Below are 25,843 nucleotides of genomic sequence, written 5' to 3' on the forward strand. Positions count from 1 at the left end.
TCAGCATGTTTCCTTGCAGTATTTTGTAACGGGGTTTGGCTTTGGGTGCCAATGTTTTCTTTCCCTTGCTTCAACGACAGCATCCCAAGGGGTTAATATACCCCCTTGGAGCTGCACATCCTCAAGCATCAATAGGAAGCCCCAAAATGCCCTTTCCCCCCCTCCCCCGAAACGGTGTGAGATGGAGGGAAAATGGGCAGAAGGATGTAGCCCATCACCTCCATCTCTGGTACCCAGAGCTCTCTCCATCTTCAGCAGAGAAACCCGGGACCAAGGAGGTGGAAACTTGTCTGAGGACTAAATCAATTTATAATGTGATCCTCTAACTGGCTTCAATTTGATTTTCATTTGTAGCATTACAATTATCAGATTGATATTCCCGACCGCTCAACCTTGAAATGGGACAGCGTGGCTCCTGCTGCCAGGGAGCGAAGATTATCCGCCCTGCACCGATTTCTGAGTATTTTTCTAATTAGCCATCAAATGTGCTTTGCTGGGTTTTTCTTTCTTTGCCCTTAAAGTCTTTTCTGATTAAGTTTTCTCCCCGTCTCAGTGGTGTGAAACAGCACGAAGAGGGTGGCAAAGTCGCTGGACCAGCCGTGCAGCATGCCGCAGCCAAAGGACCATGAGCATCCTCACGAGCATCAGTGATGCCCGTGGGAAAAGTGTCAAGGAACTTGTGGATTTTTCCACACATTTTTCCTATTTTTCTTTGCAGTTGTTCCACCTTTGGGGTCAGTGTGCAGGGAAGCAGCTGATTCTCAAGGAATATCACCCCCATGGCATGGTAGGGAGTTCCCATGCTATGTGATTGCAACTGCACGATTAAAAAAATATCTATATATCTATTTATTGCAATGCTGTATATAATGCCAGCCATGGAGTTTGTACTTCATTTAGCAAGGGGGCGTTATAAAAACAATCTGTGGGACCCCAGACACCATCCCTATGGGCTCACCGGCCACCTGAGCTACAATTTCAATTAAAATACTCCAAAATGAGGATGCTACATTGAGCCATGCTGCTGCTTTCAAAGCCCAGAGGGGATTCTGCTGCAGACGTTCCCCTGCCATGCATGGCCCGATGGCACCGGGAGGCTGCTCTACTACCTTGGATTTTTTTTCCTCGTCCCAAATTAATGTCCTTTAGCTAATGAAGACATTTCTCATGCTGTCTGCTAACGGTGGGTATTGTTCTCCCCAAAGGAGAGGGGAACTGTCAAAGCCAACTGGGCTCCTTGCTGCTACCTTAATGAGCCATGTTATTAACCCAAGTGTGGTCTGACCCCGATCTCACCCCATTTGGGGACAGCCCCAGACAGGGTCACCACCTTCTCCCATGCACACGTGGCAAACCTTTTCCATTTTAACCACAAAGTGTGTTTAATGCATTAAATGCAAGCGTTTCTATGTTGGTACCCTTTAGAAGATGCTTTTTGCAAGACTTGAGCCCACTCCCCCTCATCCAAACTAGTGATGGGTGTCCTGCACCAAGACTCATCTTCCCAAGCTTATTATTACTTTTATATTTTTATTTATTATTCCCCTTTTTTCCTCTTGATATTCTCTGTATTGATCCCTTCCTCCAGCCTCATTATCTCACCTGGCTGCTAACGTGCCAGGGCAGCTGGTGAGCTTCTTGTATTTGCAAACTCCCAGCAAATGCTATTAAACAGAAGCCTCCCTTTAATGACTGTGCCGACAAAAATGAATACATAAAACCCCAGGGCTCTGGTTTAGGAAAGATTTTTTTGCTTATTCTCTGAAAGATGCTGCCTGAGGGGGCTGCAAGGGGCTCAGGGCAGCCCCCCCAGCCACAGAAGCTTGTAGGGGGAGGTTTTTTGGACTTAAAATTGAGATTTTTTGCTACCCTGAAGGGTTAGAACTGGTTGGGGGTGATTTTTTTTTTTTTCTTTCAGGTGTGTTTAAGGAGAAACAGACTCATGACCCTTGCCCCGGCAGGGGGATGCATCATGTATGGAGCATCTCATATGCAAGCATCCTTGCAGTTGCTTTTGCAGTGGTCCACAGAGGATGATAAGAGGCATTTGCTGTGCCAGCACGGCTAAAATCAGGTATGGACAATGGGGACCTTCTTCCATCATGCTTCCATCACCTCCCTTCTTCCCAGGCACAACTTCCCTCCCGAATTCTCTACCTACCTGCCCCTAGCAGCGCAGGGGGACAGGGAATGGGGTTTATGGTCAGTTCATCACACGTCTCTGCTGCTTCATCCTCTTCAGGGACAGGACTCGTCACACTCCTCCCCTGCTCCAGTGTGGGGTCCCTCCCACGGGAGACAGTCCTCCACGAACTTCTCCACTGTTGGTCCTTCCCATGGGCTGCAGTTCTTCACAAACTGCTCAGCGTGTGTCCCTTCCACGGTGTGCAGTCCTTCAGGAGCACACTGCTCCAGCGTGGGTCCGCAGTGGGGTCACAAGTCCTGCCAGAAAACCTGCTCCGTGGGCTCCTCTCTCCACAGATCCGCAGGTCCTGCCAGGACCCTGCTCCAGCGCTGGCTTCCCACGGGGTCACAGCCTCCTTCGGGCATCTCCCTGCTCTGGCGTGGGGTCCTCCACAGGCTGCAGGTGGAGATCTGCTCCACCGTGGACCTCCATGGGCTGCAGGGGGACAGCCTGCCTCACCATGGTCTTCCTCACGGGCTGCAGGGGAATCTCTGCTCCGGCGCCTGGAGCATCTCCTCCCCCTCCTTCTGCACTGACCTGGGGGTCTGCAGGGCTGTTTCTCTCATATGTTCTCACTCCTCTCTCTGGCTGCCGTTTCTGTGCCCCCTGCAACTTTTTTACCTTCTTAAAAATGTCATCCCAGAGGCGTTACCACTATCGCTGATGGGCTCGGCCTTGGCCGGCGGCGGGTCCATCTTGGAGCCGGCTGGTGTTGGCTCTGTCGGACATGGGGGAAGCTTCCAGCAGCTTCTCACAGAAGCCACCCCTGTAACCCCCATCCGCTACCAAAACCTTGCCACACAAACCCAATACAAGCCTCCACCTGAATCAGGCTCTTTGCCATCTGTATGCCCTCATCCATGTTGCAAAGAGGATGGAGAGTGATGGCTTCGTGAGCAGGCCCTGTCCTAAAGTCCCTCTGAGTGACTGAAAAGCTCCTCCTGGTTTGGGCTGGCCCGGGGGTTAAGGATGTTCCGGTCATGCTCTTGGCTGAAAGTTGGGATGAATTATGCATGGCCTTCCACCTTGGTGTGGGGTGTAGGTGGGCGGAGGGTTGTGGATGTGTCATGGTCCAGGTCCTGCAGTGGGATTGTGACTTGGCCACCAGCCTGGAGGGTGGTTGTAGGTCCTTGGGATGAACTCTTGCTGTGGGAAAAGGTGGGGACGGCTTGGTGGGGTCCCTTGGCTCGCCTGGAGAGCTGCTGTGGGGAGGGTGTGTCCCCAGGGCGTGCCATGCTGATATGTCCCAAAAAGGATGGAGACGTCGAGCTGTGATGGATGGGATCGCTGTGGCTTTTTTCTTCATCTTAAAGAACCTGCTTTGCTAACTCAATGTCCCATTGCAAAGGAAGAAGTGTGGCTGGAGGAGCTGCGTCCTTCGAGCAGACAGTGCCTGCGTGAGTAATAAGCTGGATTATGAGATACCTGAGCTGGCCACAGCGACGGAAGGAGGAAATTTCCTTTATTCCCCCAATATCTGGGTGTGGAAAACAAATCTGAGAAGTTTCTAGGAGGGGTACGTGGCCCAGCCATGGCATTGCAAAAGGAAAGCAGCCTCACTGTGCTTTCCCCGCTGCTTCTTCCCCAGGAGATATAGGCAAAGCCGGTTCCCTTCCTCGCTGCCCATCATCCTCCTCTGTAGCCTTTAATCAAGCCGGTTTGATTCCTCCTGGATTTTCCCCCTCCTCCTTGCAAGCTGCGGGTGGAGAAAAAAATAGAAATAAATTTATAATAATAATAATCATCATAACAAGCAGCATGGGAGCCCGGGGGGGAAGGAGCAAAGAAGAAATTGCTTTGAGCTGCAAAGGCAGGACCGCTCTGAAGATGGGCTCGCCTGAGATTTGGGATGAGAAACCTGCCTTGAAAGGAGCAATTAAAAGAGGAAAGCAATTAAATTGCTGCAGAAAAGTGGGGTGCAGGAGCTGGGGTGGGATGGAGAGGGCTGGGGGGTTACACTGGGTGCTGCATCCCTAGCAATGATCCTTGCTCCTGCATTTAGGAGCACTCAAATACTGCATGTATATGCATTATATATTTTATATGTATACATATGTATATATTTAAAAAAAAAAAAATATATATGTATCAGAGAAGGAGAATATTATTTCCATAGGATGAAGTTAGGGTCTTTCTGAAGGTGTTTGGTTATTAAGTCCTGAGGAAGCGTGACGGCCGGAGGGCTTTCGGCATAGAAATTATTCCATCAAACACAACAAGTGGCTGCCAGGCAGGATGAAAGCGAGCTTTGCTTAAAAAAAAATACTTGATAAACCAGACCTGATCTGCAAATGTTTTTCTTGCTGTAGCAAGCGGTGAAGTCCCTTGGGCTCAGTTTCCCTCCTGGCTTGGTGGATGTAACCTCTTCGAGCACCCATTGAAGGGTGGTATTTCCCCCTTGCTGGGCATGGGAGGAATTTAGGGATTAAAATCCTTGCTTGCCATTAAAATCCTTTCTGGTTATATTTTTTTTTTTTTTTTTTCTTTTTGCATGCCCCCTCCCCAGGCTATAGGGCAGGAGAGGCTCCACTTCCCCTCCATCTCTTTATTTCTAAGGCTTTCTCTGCACTAATTAAACCTAATTACAGCAATAGATTCATCTTGGGTCTGGTCTTCATCCAGTCCCTCTCCCCCATCCCACTCAGGGCAAGGAGCCTGGAGCCGGTATATACACACCTATAATGACAGATATTTATGAAAAAAACCTCAATTTGGGATATATTCCTCCAGAATTCACCAAATTTAGTGCAAATCCTTCAGGATCCAGCCCTTAAACCACCCTTGGGGCCAGGCTCTGTGGTGGCAGAGGCTCCAACCTGCTTTTTGCAGCAGCCCCAGTGGTGAGGCCATTGTCACACACGTGCTTCCCATGGGGAAATGGGGATTTGGAGCAGTTTACATGGGAATCAGCTGCTTTTTTTAAAAAAAAAAACATATCTGAGGAATGGTTACATATGTAAAGCAGTGCTAGAAAGGCTTATGCAGCACTACCTCCCCCTGTATATATCTAAATATATATATCCCATGGCCATAATGCACAAATGAATAGGCTGGCAATTGTCATTCCCAGGCAGAAGAGCTCAGACAGCTTAGTTTAACTAGGAAAAAAAATTTAAAATCCCATTTTTCTTATTTCTTCCTGGAATGAGATCTCTGCTGGATAGGAAGAAATGGCATTTTCTCTCCTCTCTCCTCCCTCATCCTCAATGTCATCAAAATAGATTTGGAATGTCTCAGCATCCCTCATTTACATCCTTGCCCAGCCTCTTTGGGGTGTCACAGCCCTGAACCCCCCAGAGCTGTTCAGCCCCACCAGTGCCTTCTCCACAGTAACTCAAACTGCAATGATTAGCCAAATAAAATTTCCATCTGGTGAGGACTTTCTGGGAGTTATTACCGGCAATAAAACCCATACGAGGCGAACGACGTATCTGAGGGGTAAGTGCCTCTATTACAAGCAAAAGTGACTTTTAAATAAGGTTACGGGCTTCCTTATTAGCCTGAAAAAACCCATTTTGGATAGCCTGGAAGGGTTGTCCTGTATATCCTGGAAAAAATCCCACTGGGAACAGCTTTCCCAGGTCAGCTGGGCTGGATAAATGTGAGGAATTAATTGGTGGAGGAGGTTTTGGGTACTGGGGTGCTTCTGCAGCCCTGGGCTCCCTCGGGATGCACCGTCTTTGGGGATCGGAGCTTGCAAACCATGTCCACAAGCATCACTTCATCCCCTAAATCTCGTTTCCCTTCAAAACAACTCAAGGAGCCGGCGTCCTTCGCTCATCCCTTATCTGACGTGATTGAAGCTGCCGGGGTTGGACGTGCAAATCCTGCCCCCTCTCTCTTAATTGAAGTGGAGGGTTAACGGCTGCGGCTCTTTGCACGCTCTCCCAGTGGGGAAATGGCTGCCTGCTTAAAAAAAGATGGGATGCAGAGCTGTTTTTCCAACCTCTTCTTACTCTAAATGAGCTGGGTAGCAAAATGCGATGCCCCAGAAGGGTGACTGGATGCTCCCATCGAGCCTTTTTAAGGGAGGAGGAAGGACTGCATGCAGCAGGATGGGTGCCAAAGTGCAAAGCCTGTTGCAAGTGGATGGCTGGATGCTGAACCCAGCTGTATTGCAGGGGGATTTGCTGCCCTGCAGCAAAAAAAGAGGGATATTTCAAAATGCAGCTGCATCTCCCGCTTATTTTCCCTCACACGCGCGGCCGGCTGCTGCAAACGTCGAGCTGTGCCCAGGTTGCATTGTGTCAGCTTGTAAAAAACTATTGGGGTGTTTGCACAAAAAAAGCTTCAGCAAAACAAAGCCACGAGGGTTGAGGGGGACGACTGATAGAGAGCAGCGGGATGGAGTCACCTCCCGCAGTTAACAGGCAATATTTGTGCCCTCTTAATTCCTCCAAGTGAATTTTTCCTCAGCAATTTGGAAGGATTAAACCTTACTGAACAGCAGGTAATAATCCCAACGCTGGCGAAGGCTTAACCAGCCGGTGGCTGGCTGCGTCCTCAGCCCGGCAAGGGAGGGTTTTCCCCTGCCCAGGGCACCTCCAAAGCAGGCATGTTGCATCTCGGTTTGCTAGCAGTCAAGAATTGGGTGCCAGCTCGCCTGGGGATGCTTAAATTCTCCAGGAAGCTATTTATTCCTTGAGATTTAGCAGCGACGGAGAGCAATTTCTAGCTCGACACCTTTATTTTCTCACCTTTGCAACTGCTGAAGGGCAAAGGTGCTGCAGCAGCATCCGTGCAGCATGGCTGGGGGGGTGTATTTGGCATTGCAAGGGGGACAGCAAAGGGCTCTGGGATTTGGGGTTCATCCCCCGACCCCCATCTAGGAGGTATTTTGGCAGCGCTGGAGCTTGCAAAAACCATGCTGCGGCTCGGTGTTAACCCGGTTTGGGTTTGGCTGCCAGCCCGGCACCAGCTTAGCCGGGCTGGCATTCAGACCCCGCTCAATGTGCTTTAATTGCCTCAAAACTGGCTTTATCCTTCCCCTTGAGCTGGGCTTTGCTTTTCCAAAGGAGCTAGGTCCTGCCCAAATGCCCCGATTCTTTTGGCTGTGCCATGTGCATTGCTTTTGCTGGGGATAGAAAAGCAGTTGGGGCTCAACCCAGGCTGGGATTTGGGGTTTTAACACAAAGGGGGTTGGGGAAGAGGAAGAAAAAGGGATAATAAGCCCTGGGAAAGTTTGGAAAACATCCACCCACCTTCTCTGCTGAGCTATTAGCCCTGCCAGCATCCTCAGCAAGGTATTTATTTGAGCTTTAACATACTTGTGACACCCAAATGGCTCTTCGTCTTGCCATTGCCCTGCCTGGGACATTTCCAAAGCCTGTTTAAGGCAAGCTTTTTCTTTTTTAGTTTATCTCCTCGTGGGCAGTGGAGCGGTTTCCCTGCGTGGAGGTATATTACCGCTCTGTGGGAAACTGCAAGGAGCAATTTAGCGGGGCAAGGAGCAAAAGCAGAGGCTCGTTTTTAGGTGGACCAGAGCCAGGGAGCCAGACTGGAAGGGGTTTTGCTAAAAGCTGACCCCTATCACCAGCGTTTGCAAGTCCCAGTGCTGTGAACGCTGCAACCCCCTTTGCAGAGGGATGACCTGGAGCTTTGCTCGACACTTTTGCAGCTCTCGCTGCCTTTTGTGCCTGCTGTTAGGGTTAAGGCAAGGCCAAGTGCAGCTTGCACGGGGTAAGCGTGCTCTCCTAGTGCCGCCCACCGAACCCAGCTGCAGGCATCGCCCGGAGCAAACGCAAATGAATTTCAGATGCAAAATATCCCTCGTGGTATCTTTGTCTCGGGTTTATAAAGCAAGCAGGGGAGCTAGCGACCCGCCGGGCTGCGGCTTTCGGTATCAAAGCCGAGCTACACGACTCCGGCACAGAGAGCAGCAGTCTCAATCCTGGGAGCGATGATAAAAAACCTCCAGAAATTCATGTTCATTCGCAAGCTTTCCTCCGGGCTCTGCCCCTGGGGGGCCGGCGAGTGAGAGGCATCAAATATAGCAGCAGAGAGGAGGAGAGCAGAGGAAATAAGCTCTTGTGAAGCTTGAAACTGAGTTTGGGTTCAGGTTTAGCAAAGCTGCCATACAGATCCACTGGAAGAGCACCACAGATGGAGACAGGGACTCCGGACACTAAACCCTGATATTTTTCCCCCTTTTTTCAGTCTGGTGCTCTGCAGCAGAGCATCCTTCACTGCAGGCAAAATAAATACCATCTGCTAATTGCCTCTGCAGTGCAATATTTGTATCTGAACCTTAATGAAGTGACTAACGCTGGAGCAGCGGGACAGACCTGACCTCTGCTCCCAGTTGACTCCTGCCATGAATAAAGCGTTGAAGGAACATCTTCAGCACAACCTCAGCTGATGGCTCTGGTTTTATCACTCACCGTTAATTTTTTAATAATAATAAAACCCTCTCCAGCTGTTATGGCTCCAGCTAGTCTTAGTTTAATTAAGTGCAGCACTGGGTGCAGAGCAGAGGTAGAAATGAGTTCCCATCCTGTGCACTGCTGGTTTGCTCCTCTGGTTCTCCTGTCCCAGGTAACGTGGGTTTTGCAGCCCCATAAGTGGCTCCAAGGGAGGGATGGAGATGAGGGGGGTGATGGGGTTGTCCCCATTCCCATCATTTTTGGTGCCTTGACCAGCTGCTTCTCAAAGCAAGGGGAAGCCAAGCTCCAAGGCTCTTATTTTGCTCTTGGCCGAGTGTTTGAGCTTGGAAACAGTCACCTTGAGTTGGGCGGAAGGGAAGCAAAACACTTCAGAAATGTCAAAACACGGGCTGTTCAAAAGTAATTTGCTAAACTAACAATTTGGGCTGCGAGAAGAGCCGTGATTGCCCTCTTCAGATATCTTGGATGGGTTTGTTTTTCCTCCTGGCTCAACGCCTTCCAAGCAGGGTTTTGGTTTCCGACTCCTCTTCCTCTGAAACTGTGGAGATGGGGGGGAAGGGACCCCGATTTCTTCCCTCTTTAGCCAACATATAAAGATGCCGTAGCGTCCGTGACCATCTCAGTTGCTCATTGGGGATATTGTACCCTGCTTTAGCGTTGTCCCCAGCCCTTGCATGGCTGGAGGATGCCTTTTGCAGTGTCCTTGGGATTGAGCAGCTATTAATTGCTCAATTAATTGGTGGTGACTGCAACCCCAAAGGGGGCGATCCAGCCCCAAGGGCCTAAATTATCCTAAAAAAGAGGTTTTCCTGCTCCCGTGCTTGCTTGCAATGTCCCCTTTTGCTGAGCTAGGGGCTATGCACTTGTAGCTGGCTGTATTTCACTACGAGGACAGCGCTGCCTTTCCTGCAGCCACTATATAATGTTGAATTGCTATAGGTGCCCTGCCAGGCTCTGAATTTGGGTTGGCAGGTTAATTTTAGGGCAACCCTTGCTCCTGACATGACCGGGGCTATCGGGGACAGCCGCCGAGGACGCCGTTTAATAATGACACATCTTTTTGAATGCCCATCTCACTAATATCAGGTGCCATTAAATGGCACTTAATGCTTTTAACATTTCACCCTGGCACGGCTCAGCGGCTTGTTTGCCCGTTCATGCTGACAAACACGACTAGTCTGCATCCAGCCAATTTCATGGTCTGATTCCTGTACACAAGCACAATACAATAGTGTCCCTGGCTAAAAATAATGCAACGTACGCTATATTAAAGGCTGATTCATGATGTCTCTATGAAGCAGTTGCTTCAGTACCTTCCATGCAAGGAGGGGGCTGGAGGATGGTGCGATAGCTGAAGCATATGCAACTTGTGTGGTCTCGTCCTGCGCTTTTTTTAGCAGCAATACGGGGATGCTGAGCAGAGTCCAAGGGTTGTCCTGCTCCTGGCTGGTCTTTTGGACAATGCACTTGCCATGCAAACACCTTTCTGCCACCATCCACTGTGCTGGTAGGCATGTGGGGAAGGGGTTGGACCTAGGATTCTTCACATCTTGTTTCAATGGTGACTGGAGCTGCTGGGAAGAGTTTTCATTTCACAGGGTAAAATATTAGGCAGCTGCCTTAATCAGGCATCATTGTTTGTAGGAGCTGGACCACTGCACGTGTTGCTATTCCTGGTGATAGGGCTCTGCCAGCAAAGGTTGCCAAGAGGAGAAGTTGGGTGAGCTGAGAAGTAGCTGCTGCCTTTGGGGAGCTTTGCTACAGGCAGAGGTTTGGGAAATGGGAAGGGAGGCACTGGGGAGGGTGAAGCCAACCCTTGCCATCAGCATGGCTCTTGGTGAGCTCCGCTATTGCTGGGGGTGCGGATGTGACCCAGGGTCCTGGCAACCTCACCCAAAGAGGTGGAAGGATATTTGGCAATGTGTGGCAGGGCTGGGTGCAACCTATGCAGGACCAGCTCCTGTGCTTTAACCCCCTGTGGGTCATTGCATTCACGAATGGTCATAACTGGGACCAGTAGGGCTGGAGAGTCTCATGATAACTCCCTGCTTGCTGAGCTTGTAACCCCAAAACACTGGATTGGAGTCCTTAAGTCCACCCAAGCCAAGTACCTGCGGCTTCCCCAGGTGAGCTCCTCGTACCCCTGATGAGGAGGAAAAAACATAACTCAAGAATTTATTAGTCTAATTATATTTTCCTAATGCAGTTGACCCTAGCTGTGCAGCAGGGTGCTTATCAAAGCTGCAATCTCCCAGACATTATTGGACTCTTAATAAGAGTCAATTGGTTGCCGTTCCTTGTTGAGTTGGATGTAGCTGTCCCCTGGGAATGTGGTTGCAGCAGCAGTCGGTTTGCTTTTGCATCGTGGTGCTGATGCAAAGAGCTATAGAGCTTTGGGCCTTTGCAGGGGAATGGAGATGTTCCTGATCAGGAGGGATGGGATGGGTGGGATGGGGACCCCAATGCCTTGCATGGTGGGGGTAACCCCCTTGGGTGCAGATTTGGGGGTCCTGGGTTGCTTGCTGTAGTCTCATCCCCAGCTCAGGGATGTAAACCATCCTAATAGGATTGCAGTCTGTGAGCAGTGAGGGAAAAAGTGCTCTCGCAGGAGCCTCTCGCAGAAACAAGGCTTAAACGCTCTTTGTGTCAGAGCTTTTTGAAGTCCTTGTCAAAAATGACAATTTTCAGGTTGTTAGCCAAAACCCCCCTCCAACAAACCCCAATCTGTCAAGTGGACACAACATCCCTTCCCGTCCGCCTTGACAAAGCCATTTTGATCTGCTGCCGGCACCGAACCCCGAATGCCTTCACCGGAGCAAGATGCTGCCGGCAACACCGGGTCATGCCGTGTGGTGGGAATTGGGGGGGGGAAACAGGGTTTAAAAGGCTTGGGGGGGGACACGACAAAAAAGCAATCTGCAGGAAAGCATGGAGAACTGGGGGTGAGGATGTGCCCAGGCTGACTTGGGATGCAGCAGGGCAGGCACCTCCTTGGCAGGGATATGAAACTCTGAGAAGGTCAAATCCTGCTCGAGGTGGGGAGGGGAAAACCTCATTTGAGAGTGGCCAGGTCCTTTGCACTTTGCTAACAGTGATGCTCTGCCCATGTTTGGGGGCGAAGCATGCCTGGGTTGCACCCCTGATATCTCCTTCTGCTTCCTATTAACCCACGTTCAGGCCAGAGATTAATGGGAACTTGAACCCAGGGCTGAGCATTGCGGCTTTGCCTCCGTCCAGCGCTCTGCGATTAAAGCAAGAGGAGCAAACGAAGACGCTAATGCAATAGGAAAAGGGTCATCAAGGCTGGCATTAATTCCCCAGCATGGGGATGATGGAGGCAACGCTGGGGCATCTCCCCCTTCTCTACAGCCCAGGGAGGGAAAAAAGTGCAATTTTTTTAATTTTTTTTTTTTGGTTACTGCTTTTTTTAATCTGCTGACTCGTTTTCAGGGGTTTAAGACTGCAAAGATCCTGCCTGGCTCAGTTTCAGGTTGCCTGACAGGCTATAATCTCCTCTTCTGCAAACAATTGACAATCTCCAAAATGGCACAAAATAGCCATCTGCAACTTTCAGGGGACTTTTTCTCCCCCGCCAGCTGCCACTGGTGCCAGGAGGGGGAATATTCCTCCTTTTTTCCCCCTAAAACCTCTGTTTGCCGGGGGGTCTTGCTGTGCACCAAAGCCCAGGGAGGGTGGACACATTTGCTGCCCCATGGCTAACTGGTTTATAATGGTTTGGGGGGGTATTGGTTGGTAGACGCTGGCTCCAAGCGCTGCTCTGGGTTATGGAATCCAACCTCATCCCCTTTGGCTTGCTGAGAAAGACTCTCCTGCCCCAAAATACCTCTCCTGAAGGATGCTTTGGATACGGTCCTGGTGCAGCTCTGTGGGGCAGGATGCGGCCCTTTGGGTTGGAGGATGAGCACGGATGCTCCCATCCCACACCTGGCCGCTTGCTTGGGCTTTGCAGGGGATGCAACAACACAGTGGTGGTGACAAGCAGCTGTTTTGGCCTTTTTGGGCTATTTTTGTCTCACTTCTTAAGCAAAAGGGCCGTGGAATAAGATGTTATTGAATTTGCTTCCTCCAGGCTGGTTTCCTCCCGTCTTTATTTCCCTGTCGCTCTGATCTCCCTTGAAACCAGCTTTAAGGCTCGTGGCTGTCCCAGCTTAAACTCTCACAAAGGCTTATCCCTCCCGTACTCCCATTTTTGACAACCGTTTCAAGCCACGCAACTGCTCCACGTCTCCCTTTTTCCTAGATAATGAGATTAATTACAGCCAGATTTGTGTTCTCTGCACTGGTTTTGGACAAACTGGTTATATATGTTGACGGCTTTGCATTCCCCTTCTTTCTCTCCCCAGCTTTTGGCTCCTTAATAGCTTTGCTCGGAGCTAATTAGTGACCAGGAGGGTGGAAGATGATGGTGTAAAACTGCAAGGCTGGGAGCTGGGGGATTTGGGGGTAGTTTTGGAAACCATGCTGAGCAAACAGCTCTGGCTATGCTGGTAGGGGGTGTTGGAGTGATGGTCATGCTGCTGGGTGAAGCCAACCCATATTGATGGTGACCCCATGGCAAACCCATAACAAGGCTGATCCCAACCACCCATCTGGGGTATGGGATCACATGCTGCAGCAAACCCTCACCCCGAGCCTTGGGGATGTTGGATCTATGGCCGTGCTGCTGGACAAAGCCAACCCATTGCGATGCTGAGCCCATGGCAAACCCGTGATGATGCTGACTCCAACCATCCCATCATCCTACAGCACCATGTGCTGCAGTGGACCCTCAGGGATGCAAAACAGCCAGTCGGTGAGATGATGTTGTCCTCACCACACCCTTGACCTTCAGGATGTCCAGGTCCACCTTCAGCCCCACTCTCGCACACCCTTGTGCTCTAATTACGATCACTGTGTTCTCATCAAGGCTCAAGTCCAGGCTATATCTCAGCACCAGCATCCAAGCCATGTGCAGCTGGGGAGGAGGTTAGCTGGTCCATTCATAATTACAGGGCCAGAGCCCGCGTGAACATCAAACCATTAGTCTAATTTGACTATCTAACAAGGAGCTGTGATGTTTTATGCATGGCGCCTAATTTTACCCTCGCAATCTCCTGCTATATTTAACATCATTAATCATTGATTCCCATGGGGCTGGAACCCTGATTAGTGTCAGATGTATTATGGGAGGAAAGGGATTTAAAATAAAACCCCTCGCCTTTCTCCTCTGGGAGATGAAGCCAGTTCATCGGCATTGAGCTGCTGGTCCTTGGCTCGGTTGAGTCTGCAAACAAGGTTGGAAGAGATTGGTCCTTTGCTGGGCTTTTTGATGGTGTTTTGAGGGCAAGAATGGGGAAACGTAGGCAATGTGGGACCATTTCCCCCTCTGTACTCCCTGCCCCAGTCTTATTAGCTATGTTTACATGGCAGGGATGTCAAGCGATTAATTTTTAATGGCTTGGTTTATTGCGGGTTTGAACGGTTTATTGAGTAATTCCCACATTTAAGTGATTAATTCCCCAGGGTTGGGAGCGACTGGTTAGTTTTACATTAATCAGGCTGTCTACATGCCAAAGGAGGGACGATCGATCAATCGCCACCGCCAGCAACAGGAATGTTGAAATACCTCAAGGTGCAGTGAGGTTAAAGGAAAGGAGTAATTAAGGCTCCGAGTCCCCTTTGCAAAGCTGGTGCCCGGCCAGCAGCCGTCTGCTCCCACTTTCCTACTGTTCCCCAAGCAAAACAAACCCCCCTAATTAATTTGCAGACCCAATGTTTGTAGCTCAATATGGTTTTGTAGGGTTGGTAGCAAGACAGGGGGGTTAAGCGCACGTGGGAAATGTTGCTGCTATCAAATCCTCCAACGCCTGAGCCGAGATCGATGCAAAACCTCCTCAAGGTCGAATGTTTTAAGTAAATGACACTAATTACGGCAAGACTACTACTTCTTCTGGCACTAATTGCCACTTGCCGGTGATGTGCTGGCAGGATGGGGGGATGCCGTGATGGTTTGGGGGGGCAACCAGCTTCTGCAGGCAGCTGGTCCTCAGCCCACTGCTGTCTTCTCAAGGTGGCCACCCATGAGGATCTGCTCTGCCAAAATTGTCCTTGCAATAAATAAATAGTTTGCAATGTGGGACGGTGGATTGCTCGAGGAGACACCAAAGACTGGTCTAGTCCATCAAACCTGTTTTTTTCTCCCTGTGCATGCAGAGATGGAGACTTGGGTGGTGTCTACAAGGCTCTTCTGGCTTGCAGAGACGCTAAGGTCCTGCTTCTCCAGCACCCCACTTGGTTTAAGAGGTTTTTTTCCCCATGCTTAGCTCCTTCCCCTGCTATTTTGCACTGAGGGAGCTCTTTCCTCTCCCGCGCACTCTTTTTTTCCTCCCCAAGCTGTGCAAGACCCACCTGCAAGGGAGGTGGGAAAGCAGCAAACAGGTGCTTTGCAGCAGATCTCCCATTGCTCCAGGGCTGGCAAGTAAAACAAATGACGCAGGTTTATTTATTTTATTATATATATTTATTTTTTTTTAGCACCTCCACATGGAAAAGGAGCTGTTTGCTGCCAGCCAGGCAGATGCGAGCTGCTAATGACGGCTGCCGAAGGCACGGGGAGCCGCTGTCTCCTGCCTCATCAAAGCAGGCGGAGGTATTTTTAGCAAAGGTTTTGCGCTGGCACTGCGACTGAAGCGTCGTCGGTAGAGTGAGATATGCGTCTCTTCCCCTCCCGTCCCCGAGGCTCTTTTTGCAAGGGGCGTTCAGAAATCAAGCCCTTAACAGTTTTTTTTAAAAAAAAAAAACAAAAACGTTTTGAGGTCCCAACTGCACCTTCCAGGGAAATGCCATTTTGCTGCTGTGGGTGAGGGAGGATGGAGATGTTTTTTGTCACCTCCAGTGAGGATTTAATCAATGTTTTTGGGAGCACTGACTCTTCTGAGTGCAGCGAAGCCCCTCAACTCTTCCACCTTCAAATCGCCATCACGTGCCGGCAGCTTTGCGAGCAAACATGTGTCCAGCTGGCATCGGGCATCAACTCCTCACCCCAAGTTTGCTGCTTCTGTCCCTCTTTTGGCCCCATGGCTTGGGAGCATTTGGTCTTGCTTTTTGGGGTGCATCCCTATGGGTTTGTGGGTCTGTCCTGCTGTGACGGGGGGGATCATGACCCAGGGATGTGCATGGGGTGGGGGGGACAGTTGTGTGCTGCTTTGGTACCTGTTACGTATTTCCCACTAAACTACCCCAAAATGGGTATCCTGGGCTGGGGGGATATTGGGACCTGCAATTGCAGAGCTTTTCTCCAAGGCAGGAAAAAAAAAAAAAGAAAAAGAGAAAGAGGGAAAAAAAAATTAGCAAAACAAGGGATGCAATCGCATCCTCCCAACGCACAGATGGTGCAATTAGAGGACAAATCCTTCGCTGAAGATGATACCACTCCAAGAAAGCAAACAGTTCCACGGGGGGTCCTTTCCCTGGTTTAAAAGGCTGCCAGCAGCATGTAATTCCTTGATGGAAATTGTATATTTAAGTACTTAAGATGGTTATGAGAACAGCAGAGGGCACGGAAACAAGCGTTTTCCACCCTGCAAAGTTCAACAGAGCATCATTCTTGGGGTTCAATGGGCTGCTGGAGAAGAGAGACGAACCCCATGCAGACAATTTCAGGAAGCCAAAAATCCCAGGAAAAAGGAGTATCCAGGTGCATTGCCACCCAGCCCAACAGCTGCAGGTGGATTTGGGGTTCGGGTTGCAGTGGGTGCAGCCCTACCTCCCTTCTCGCCTCATTCCATCTTCTTGGGTCGCTGACTCAGGCTCTGGAGACAAGAAACAATTTCCCAACGCTTTAAATTAAGTGCTTCCTATATGAGAGTTTAATTAGCATATTATAGGACAGTTACTGGGCATTAGGAGGTTTTTTTATAATTATTAATATCATATTAAACAATGAATTATCACGAACAATTAAAATTAATTACATTTCTCCAAGTTAATTAAATTATTCTTATAACAGGGAGATGAGTGTGCTCCACCATAAAAATTAGTGTCCCTCATGGGAGAGTCGAATAACGTGTCATAGGCAGGTGCGGAGACGGAGGTTGGTGCTCCCAAATTTCATGTCTCTCTTGGTTTCCCTTATTTCCCTGCTCATCCCTGTCCCATCTCCGTGTCCTCCTGGCATCTTGCTCTGTGGGCTTGTATATGGTGGGTATTTCATATATTTCTCCAAGGGAAGGTTAAAATCTGATGTCTTTGCTGAGTTCTTCTAGAGGAAAAGGGATTTTATTTAAAATAAATGATGATTTTTATTGAAACAGCTGGAAGCAGGTCTTGAGTGGATGCTAAGGGACATGCCCAGGGTCACTCAGGGAATGTTGTAGCAGAGCATCAGGCCATGGTAGCACATTTCCAGTGCTGCAAGCCCCCAGATACCCCTAATTCAGGCAGTTTTCCCCCTTGCATGACCCAGGCTTGGTTTTTCCCGCACCAACGCAGTTTTAGATAATTACTCTTCACCGAGGGATTATTTTCAGAGGCTCAAAATCCCCCATTCCCTGTGAAAACAGCTGTACGGCACTAAAGCACAACAGCACAGCCACATTGTGCCAGGATCAGGCCGTTTGACCTTCCCTGTTCTTGCCTGTAATAACTGTTATCCGCCATAATCGCTCAGAAATAACTTGGGATCATTATGCACCTTCTTGCAATTTTCCCCCATTTATCTGATGGTAGCTTGTCCAGGCTGGGTGGGGATGGGATATAATGGCTTTATTTGATTTGTTTCCCCCCCCTCCCTTTCTTAGATGGATTAACCCTTTTGGGGTTAAAAAAAGGGATATTGAGGTTCTCCACTCTGCTCAGGACTTGGCCAGTCCTTTGCAAAAAAATAACCTCGGTGATAATTCCTATTTGGGAACATCTCCTGCACGTTTGTTTTGGTTTTTTTTTTCCCTTTTCTGAGTAAATTTGTAACTGGGACCTTAACATGGAAGGAGAGAAAGAGAAAAGCTGCAAGGACTGGGAAAAAGCCATTTTTACTCTCTCCCTAAGTCTGTAATACCCCGAGATGGAGCAGTACAAATCCCGTTGGGATGGGATGCTGCAACAGGATGAAATAAGCACTTTTTGGGGGTGTATTTAGCAGCTGGGGGGTATCTCAGTCCCCAAACAGTCTGGTTTTAGCTCTCTTGCCTTGCTCTGAGCCTCTCCCGCTGCCAGATTCACCCCCCTGCCCTGGACTGATTTACTTCAAGGACTTTTCTGCTTAATGACTTGCTTTAAATTGTCCCTATATTTACCCCATCTATAACATTCCCATTACACAGACAAGGAAAAAAAAAACTAAACCCCATGGATTCCCAAAAGACACATAAATGCAGAAAAATCCCACTCAAACCCAGCCAGCAAAGCACTTAAGCACCTCCATGGTGATGCTAACACCGCTGCTGTGATTAACAAGAACTAAGTGCCTAAATTTTGGCCAGATCTGGCCCATTTGCAGCTGCCGAGAGATGAAGCAAGGACCGTGGGAGCAAGTCCCCGTGTCCGGGTGACAGCCTGTCCTTGTTTTACAGCCTGACCTATTTGTTTCCATCCATCGCACCACGCGAGCATCCCTCTCCTACTTGCATCGGTGTCACCAAGGCAGTGACACGAGTCGGAGCCAGCCTGGGGAAACAAGAAAAAAATCTCTATTAATAAAGCACTGGGCGTGCTGAGGTTGGCATGGGCTCTGCTAAAACCTTGTCTTTGTTTCAGCAAAATGTTGCAATATGGTAGATTTTGCTTTGCAATAAGGTTGAAACACGAGAAAAATCCATTTATTGCAAGAAATTCTTTCTTTTCCCCACTCCCCTTTCTAATACTGAGATTTTTGTAATACTGAGATTCTTATAATACTGTGTTGTGGTTTAACCCCAACCAGCAGCTAAGCACCATGCAGCTGCTCACTCTCTCCCCCCCCCCCCCCCCCCAGTGGGATGGGGGAAAAGGATCAGGGAAAAAAAGTAAAACTCGTGCATTGAGATAAAGAACAGTTTAATAGGACAGAAAGGAAGACAATAATAATGATAACAATAATAAAATGACAATAATAATAAAAGGATTGGAATATACAAGTGCTGCACAATGCAATTGCTCAGCACTGGCTGACCGATGCCCGGTTAGTTCCCAAGCAGCAATCCACTCCCCCCAGCCAACTCCTCCCAGTTTATATACTGGGCATGACATGGTATGGAACATCCCTTTGGCCAGTTTGGGGCAGCTTTCCCGGCTGTGTCCCCTCCCAATTTCTTGTGCCCCTCCAGCCTTCTTGCTGGCTGGGCACGAGAAGCTGAGAAATCCTTGACTTAGAATAAACCCTACTTAGCAACAACTGAAAACCTCTGTGTGTTACCAACCTTATTCTCATACTAAAACCAAAACATAACACTGTACCAGCTACTAGGAAGAAAATTAACTCTATCCCAGCCAAAACCAGGACATACTGAGATTCTTATAAGACTGAGGTTTGGCCCTTTTAGAGCTGCAACGGGCAACTCAAACACGTGCACTGAGTCGTGCCATGCTGCTCCCACCTCCCTAGCATTTTAAACTCAATTTTTTAAAAATGCAATAAGGGAGAAGTGTTTTGCAGCAGGGGAAGTGCATGAATAGGGGGGTAAGGAGCTAAGCTCAGCCTAAGTTAGATTTAGGTGCTGGGTTTGACTTCAGCAGGAGCTGGAAATCCTCCCCCAAGGGGCATTTACAAAAGAAGGGGATTGCTCCTGCCAGAAGCAGCTGCTTTTTGCAGTTTCCCCTTAATTTTTGCAGCCAGCTATAAGTGGGGAGGCAGGAATTTATTTGCCTCAGGTGGGGCATCACCTGTGGCTTATCAGGAGCAAGTGGTACCTGCTGTGGTTCCTGGGCTGAAGAGGCTGTGTGGGCTCTTGTTGCTGGTCTTTTCAGTCCTTTTTTCCCCCCAAAACTAGGGAAAAAAATTACTCTACTAAGCCGTATCTTCACCATTTTGAGGAGTTGAGATGCTGGAGATGCTAGTTTTGAAGAAGGAAAGCCTGGACTCATCTTGCAGCTCTTCACCTCCTGCACTGAAGGAAGCATGGTATGTTCCCAATGTGATTTAAATCCAGGCTCTTTTGGAAATGATGATTTTTAAGAAGGAGATTTTTTTTTTATGAAGTCTTTTGGAACAGGTGGGTTTATGCTTTGTAGGGTCTTTTGGAGAAGTTGGGCTTCAGAAAGGGGTTTGTTTGAGGTTGGTTTTTTTTTTGACCTTATCTCATGGGCTTTTCTTGCTGTGAGTGGGTTTTGTGCCCGTTGTGTGTCCTACTGAGGAGGGATTCTTATCGTCTGCTTAAGCTGCTCCGTACTTCCCAGCCTGCTCCGGAGCTTTTCTGAGCTGCTGGGATAAATGCATCGGCTACAGTACCTGGGATGGGGGACATGTCCCTGGGGGCATATTTGATGTCCAGACCTGGTTTTTTTGGGGGTCCCCTTTATGATACCAGTGTCCTGGTTTTTAGGCTCTGCTCTACTTTGCCCTTCCTCTGGCCCAAGAAGCAGTCTAATTAGCGGGTCCTGTAATTAGGGCATTTATCTGGGAGGTGGGAAATACTGCTTGAAGTCCGCTCTCCAAGGATGCACCACATCCTGGGGCTGCTCATCCCTCCGGCTGGCTCCTGTGCGCAGCCTCCCATGCGCCGATTGTGCTGCATTGCACCAGCTTGTGCTTGCAATGCATGTGGGAAAAAAAAAAAAGATTTGGGGGGGGAATAAAATCAGCCCTTATTGCCCCATTTCCACCACCATGAACATGGGTGAAACACTGGTGCTGAGTGAGGTTCAGTGGAGCAAAGCTGAATTTTTCCTGAAGCTCATCCCAGGGCAAGGAAACAAAGATTCCATGCAACCTGCAATTTTTTAAAATAAAAGCTTGACTTGGGCTATGAAGGAGGAAAATGGTGCATTTTCTGCAAATTTAGGCTTCTCCTAAATGCAAAACATCCTAGGGAATAGATGGACAGGAACCGGTCATGTCATTTGGAGTCGTGGCTAAAAGCTTAATTTGTTTTGCTAATGGGTGTGAAGGTAAATGGAAAGCGATGTAATAGTGTGGGTTTGCAGCAGAGAAGTCATGGCGCTTCTATAAATGGGGAGGAAAGAGTAATTAATGGGATAGTTTTGAGGGATTTGTAAGCTGGCTAATGGAGGCATTATGGCATGACGTGCTCATTTAGGACTTGAGTGAAATTGGGCTGTTTTTTTCCTAAAATAGCTGCAAAGTTGGTATATTGAATGCTGGTGTGTGCATTGGGAGGAACTGGGTAAACTGGGGACCTGCCACTGAACACGTCTAAACTATGCAGCCTGGCTCAGGGGCTTTATTTTGAGATAAAAACCTATTTTTCTGAAAGGATAACCATCCTTTTTTGATATCGTCTGTGTCCTTCATTGACCTCCCACTCTGTTGTGCCACAACTTGGCTTTTTGGTGCTTTTTCTTCTCCCAGCCCCAAGAGGGGATAAGATGGGAATTGCCTTTATGATGTTGGAGCTTCCCAGCTCCAAGGCTGGATATTTGTCCCCCCAGGGGTGCTGCAGACCCCAAATTTAGGCTGTGCAAGCAGAGGAGGCACAGGTTAGCAGGGATGGGTGTGATTTTATTGCTCTGGGAGACCTTCTGGCTCTCGTGCCCGAAGTACCTCTCCGTCTGCTAAAGCTGCTTTCGCAAATCTGCATTATATAGCTGTTTTCTCACTCTTATTTCCCATCCTTGCACCAACCCATGGGACTGGGAGATGCTGGGAAGGAATGTCAGACCTATTTCCATCCCATTTATCCCCCTTGCTGCTCGTTTATACCCCCTGTGCTTTTCTTTTCTTCCCTTCTCTTTCATTTCACCAGAACACGATGTACTTTGCTTGCTGCTGGATCAGCACAGGTGTATATATAGACATAGGTGGAGTTAATTTATAGACAGCCTTTCTCATCTCACCCTTGACCGTGAGCATTTCTATCGGCGCTCCTTTGCTTGTACCATATAACTTGCAATCCTCTATTATTGTCTGCTTCCCCCCCCACCTGTAGTTCAAGTGTTTTATACTAATGTCCTCAGTTCTCAGGTTGAATTGCTTCAAGTGTTATCAGGCAATGGCAGGAAATAAATGCAAGAACCAGGCTTTTAAGGGGGGAAAAGGAAGCATCGTGTCAGTAAATTAAAATCCACCAATGTAAATACATTTTCATTATCAGTAGAGAAAGTGCAGACAAGGCAAAGGAGACTTTTGAATATGAAAGTGTCTTTATCTGGGGGTCTGCACCCACCTGGTGCAGGAGAATGGGAATCGCAGTAGATGGAACTGTTGTTGATCCTGCTGGGGCTGAATACTTTGGGATTTGGGAAAAGATGGCTATTTTCATACTGTTCCACCACACTGGACCCCTGATGGGGTTTTCCTGGTGCTCTGCAAAAGGAATAAGGAATTAAAGGTTTTGCAAGGAGCTTTGGAGGGGTTGAACCCAAGTGCTGAACATCATGGCTTGGTCTTCTGTCCATTTGGATGGAGAAATTGAGGTCTGGGGGAGCTCAGGAAGGGTTTGGGGTGCCCCATTGAATATATCACAAAGTTCCTTTTGGCTTTGATGCTCGCAGCTGGGGATGCATATTTTTTTCTTAACCTTAAATATCCCTTTCTGAAACTGGAGTGAGTCCTCAACCACACGTCACTGGCTCGGCACAGGAGGTGCCGGCCCCAGCGAACACCAGCCAGGATTACTGGAATGCCAAAGAGCTGCTTTGCCTAATCTGGTTAGAGGGGAAAGAACTAAACAGTCCCTTTGGACGTGCTGTTTCACGCGGTAAATGGTTTAGTGGCAGCTTGGTGGGAATTAGCTGGGCTCGGAGATAACGAGGAGGAATCGTGGCACGTGGAGGGTCTCCTCATTTATCTTCCAGCTTGGGCACATTTTGGTTGGATTCCCAAGGTTTTCTGTGCAATCACAAGGGGGAGAAATTGGCATTTCTCTTCCCAAAGCCTGAGCCTCTCATGCGATGATGAGATGCCGGGAGCCTTAAAACTAAAATAATCACGAGAGCTGTCAAACAGCACATTAAAGTAAGTAATTACAAGTGTGGAGGCTTCCCAATTCTGTGCAAATTTTAGCTTAACACAATTTTTCATACAAAAGAGGAAAAAAAAAAAAAAGGAGATTGAATAGATTGTGACTGGCTCCACTTGCAGCTTGTTTTACACCTGCATGCCTGGTGCCCCAGGGACCAATGTTTCCTGTGCCCCTTCCTTCCTCCCTCCGTGCCCTGAGCTGAGCTGCTGAGAAACCCCTCAAATATAGACTCATAACTGGTTCAGTTTTCATAAAAGATCTTTTGATTTGAGAAACAGAAGAGCAGCTTAAATTTTGTCGGTGGTTTTGGATGAACCTTTTTTCTGTGGAGTGCCTTTGTGGAGGCAGGGAAGGGTGATTGACTGACAGCAGCACTGCTTTGAAGACATTTCGGAGTGATTGCAATAGGTTTTTATGTTCTGAAATTGTCAAAATGGAGCAGCTTTGTAGTTGCAAATGATTTGCTTTGGAAAGCGAAGCCGGTGAGGGGAGGAAATTGAAATTGGGAATGAGCAGAAACACGCCTGGGAGCTGGCATGCCTCTAACTGATGCAAGTCCATCACCCATCGTGGTCTTTTAATGCAAGGCTGGGTCTACCTGTTGGCTCAGGAGCAATCCCTTGCCCTCTTCTTAGGGATGCTTCAGGTGACAATGGGGTTTTCATGACCCCAAAAGCTGCAACATGGCTTGTCTGTGGCCTTTTGGTCTCCCTTGGTGGCAGTGTCAGTGGTGAACGTCCTGGTGAGGCTGCAGGGAACTCCTGGCTCCTGGTTGCACACCCAGCCCCGTTATTTTTGTCCCAATTGGGTGACATTTCTGCTCATGGCAGGGAGGTAGCCATGCACTTACCTCCTCCAGCAGGATTTTGTCCACAAAACTCTTTCTCCTTTCCTTTTCTTCCAGCAGAAAGAGGTTTGCTGGTGTTCAGAGAGCAGAAACCACCTTCTTTATGATGTTGCAGGCACTGAAAAAGATGCAGTTGGGTAACGCAATAATCTACCAGCTTGTGTTTTGCCCCAAAGTCCCAGCATCCCCAAAAAGCTTTGTGCAACCAAGCTCAAGAGCGTTGATTTGGTGTTCAACACTTGGACAGACTCCTGGGTGACCTTGCTCATCTCCCTCTCCTGCTTAACCTCTTATTTGGCATCTGGGAAGGAAAGAAGGGGAGAAGTAATCCTCTGTAATTTGGGGATAAACCCGCTAATGGGGTCAGAGGCTTCAGGAGGACCCAAGTATCCCTTTTTTGCGATGCAAACCCCATCCCTGCCTGTGCTGAGGTCATTAATGATGCTTTATATGCAACCTGCTGGTTGCATACGCTGAAGAAATGGGGAAAATAAATTAAAATGAAATTGGGAAGCTCTTGAGTACAAGCGATGCAAGGCAAAGCCCCTGTTCAAGGCTGTTTTCCTCCTGTCTCAAGTGGCTGGGATTTGCACAGCTGTTTGCTTTACCTGCTCTGTGTCATGTGGATTTAAATGGGTTTGGGGAGAGGAAACATTCGGGGTGAAGTGTTGTATTTTTGGAGAATAATCACTCAGTATAGGGCTTGTGCTGCCTGGAGTCCTGCCCCATCGTGTGCTGGGTCTCTCCTCTCTGCAGCATCCCTTGTTTGTGGTTTTTGGGTAGGGTTGTATTTGCATGCCCCCCCCCCCCCACCATGCTACACCTAATGCTCGTCACCCTACAAAAATAAGAGTGATTTCCTTGTGAGAACGGAAAGCTTTGCTCATCCTGGAGCATTGTGCCCAGACATGAGGATGCACCTCTGGGAACCACTGCAAATGCTTCCCCAAGACAAAACCTGCTTTATTATATATTGTTATTTGTTTATCATTATTTAACCTTTTCCTTCCTTTCTTCTTTGGCAACTGATCTATTTGCCAATTGCTTTTCATCCTGTTCTGCTCTGACGCTGCTGCCGGACCCCACGGGATTCCCGCCACACGCGCCAGGAATGTCGCATCGCTCTCTGCATCTTGCACATGAATTATTCACGCCATTTGCAGGCTGCCTTGTGCAACCCGGAGTTGTCCCACCGTTGATTTTAAGGCGTCATGACAGGTTGAGGACTGGATCGGTTGCGTTAATACATGGGCATGGGGTGCGGCAGCACGGCAGAGCAGATGTCGTGTAAGTCACAGCGCGTTAACACTACGATGAGGCATTGCGGTGATGCCGCAAAGATGATACCACCCCAGAGAGTAAATGGGGCATAGTGGTAATTAAGGATGCTCTGCACTGAGAGCATCTCCGATGGCCACGCTCTGTTAAATCCTGCTGCGGACCCGATGCCTGAAGCTTCGGGAGACAGGATGCTATGGGAGGAGGATGTGCTTTGCTTTGGTCTTCACCTGCAGCGAAGATATCGGTACCAGAGCAGGTTGTGCACCTTTCCTTAAGGAATAGCAGAGAGAAATAACTGCCTTTAGGGTGCTGTTATCTTGGGTTAATATGCTTTTTCTTTATGTTCTTGCTCATACATGTCCTTTATTTCTGGTTGACTATTAAGGGCGTGAAGGTCATGGCCAAGATGCGACTATCTAAAAGACATCTCGGGTGGTGAAGGTGAAGCCCACTTCGGGTTTCTCTTTTGGTTGGATGCCAGGATGGCCAAAAAAGTCAATGCATGACAGGTCCATTCCCCTTACTGCTTGCAAACTGCCTGTATCCTGCTGGCATCTTTGTGAGGAGCAAGTCAACTGGAAGGAAGCAAAATCTTGACCTTGGATTCAAAGCAGAAACCAAGCTCTGTTGGTGCCAGGCTTGGAAATGCTTGCTTCTGCCACAGTGTGGGGGTTTGTCTTTGCAGCCTTCTCTGCCAAAAAACCTCTCCAGGATTACTAGAAACCTCACGCAGGATGGCTCATGTTATTTCCAGCTCCTTCACAGGAGGGTGGGATCCCATCCAACGTCCTCACCAGCATCCAGGGTACTGTTGAGCATCTCCAGTTGGGTTTAGGGGTCTCTTGGAGCCAGGTGAGCTCTGTACCTGGCAGAAAGGGATTGGAAGAGGAGACGGCATGTGGTTTTGCTTCAGCTCAGCCGGCGTGCCAAAACCTTTGTTAAAATTGTCTGAGCTTGGCAGTATATAAATACGAAACTTGGACAAAGATGTGTGGTTTGTTGTTTCCCCCCCCCCCCCCCCCCACCCCAAAAT

Source organism: Haliaeetus leucocephalus, unplaced genomic scaffold, assembly GCF_000737465.1.
Source record: "Haliaeetus leucocephalus isolate CR32 unplaced genomic scaffold, Haliaeetus_leucocephalus-4.0 Scaffold556, whole genome shotgun sequence".
Lineage (NCBI taxonomy): Eukaryota > Metazoa > Chordata > Aves > Accipitriformes > Accipitridae > Haliaeetus > Haliaeetus leucocephalus.